Here is a 1640-nt window from a genome sequence, read left to right as displayed (position 1 = left end):
TATATATATATGTATGTGTGTGTGAATTGTTGGCCATTTTTTCCCCTCCATCTTTCTTTTCTCTTGGACTATCCTCTGTCTCCTGTTTCTGAAGAAGAACTTTGCTCGAAACGTAAAACACCCTTTCTTTCCTTCCCTGAGCGTCATATTAATACTTTGCATGCACCACGTCCTCGCGTTGTTGTTTTTTCTTGTTTTTCTCTCCGTTTTTTTTGGGGGGGGGGGCGATTATATATATACACATACATACATACATACATACGCACGCGCGCGAAAAAATGTTGACATCAGATTTTGTCATTGAAATGTACACTGTAACACAAGACAAATGTTGTTAAAAGTCCAAAATATAATCTAGATACTTCAAATACCTAGATTTCGGGGTATCTAAACTACTGAATATCTTGTCAAACATTATGCAATATGTAGAACAACGCTGCATTTTAGTATTTTAGTATTCTAGCATAAACCAACATCCAATACATGCGTTCTGTGATATTGATACTTTTGACAGAACACGATGACAATCATGAAGGGATAACATTATGAATGTTGTAATGGGCGGAGAAGATCTTATAGTAAGGTTATGTTTGAAAATATAACGAATCTTAGACTATGCTTGTTTCTATTGCAATTACAAATATTTTGGCTGAAGTGGCAATATTTCACGCTTTCATGCTTTCTAAGGCTAAAATATGAAACCCGAGATCAGAATATTTTGATATGTTAAGAGTATGAAGACAAGTTTTGCTTGTATTGGGACCGACAATATTGCTGCCTCTCTGAATTTAATTTAGTAAATAGAAAATAGGAAGATAGTTTGGAAGATAGGTTTCCAGATAATAATCAGAAAATATGTATTCGTAGAAATAAATAGTATCATGAGTAATTAACAAGTTCAGAAACCAATGCGTCTTAAATAGATTCTTCTGTAAAATTACAACAAAATTTCACATCGGATTGTTTAAGCCAATCATGAGCAACCTGCGACCCGCGTGACTTTCTAAGGGGCACGCCTAATGAAAAATAACCTTGAATTTTTTTTCTAGTGTGATCCCACTAATTATGAGCAATATTTCATGCGGCCCGCTTCTGGAAAAAGGCTTCCCCCGCCTGGTTTGTTCATCTCAGCTTACCAAACTCTTTAAGCTGCGTACATACATATATGCATACTTATATACATACATTCAGGCATACATGCATACAATATATATATATATATATAAATAAACAACAAGGATATCCAGAGGTAATGCAGTACGATCGTTTCATGCAGCTTCATTTAATTGAACAATGTAATCATTACGTCATGGAAGTTTCCATGGTGTGGCTAAAGCAAGATGTCCTCTGTCTGTCTCCCTAACCTCTGGGAGATTTTAGGTATAATTATACTAATGTGTCCATCTGTTCTAATTTAAATAAATTCTATTTCTTTGCGCAGTTGAGGATTGCTCTGCATTTTTAAATTGATGTAATGATTACATTGTTCAATTAAATGGAGTTGCATGAAACGATCGTACTGCATTACCTCTGGATATCCTTGTTGCTTATTTTGATTTTAATCACCTTACTTTGAAATTGTATGGATAATACTATACTAAATTCTGGTGCCTAAACTTAAGTACCATATTCACCTGAAT

The sequence above is a fragment of the Octopus bimaculoides genome, chromosome 17 (genome assembly GCF_001194135.2).
Source record: "Octopus bimaculoides isolate UCB-OBI-ISO-001 chromosome 17, ASM119413v2, whole genome shotgun sequence".
Classification (NCBI taxonomy): Eukaryota; Metazoa; Mollusca; class Cephalopoda; order Octopoda; family Octopodidae; genus Octopus; species Octopus bimaculoides.
Note: the sequence above shows the minus strand (reverse complement) of the source record.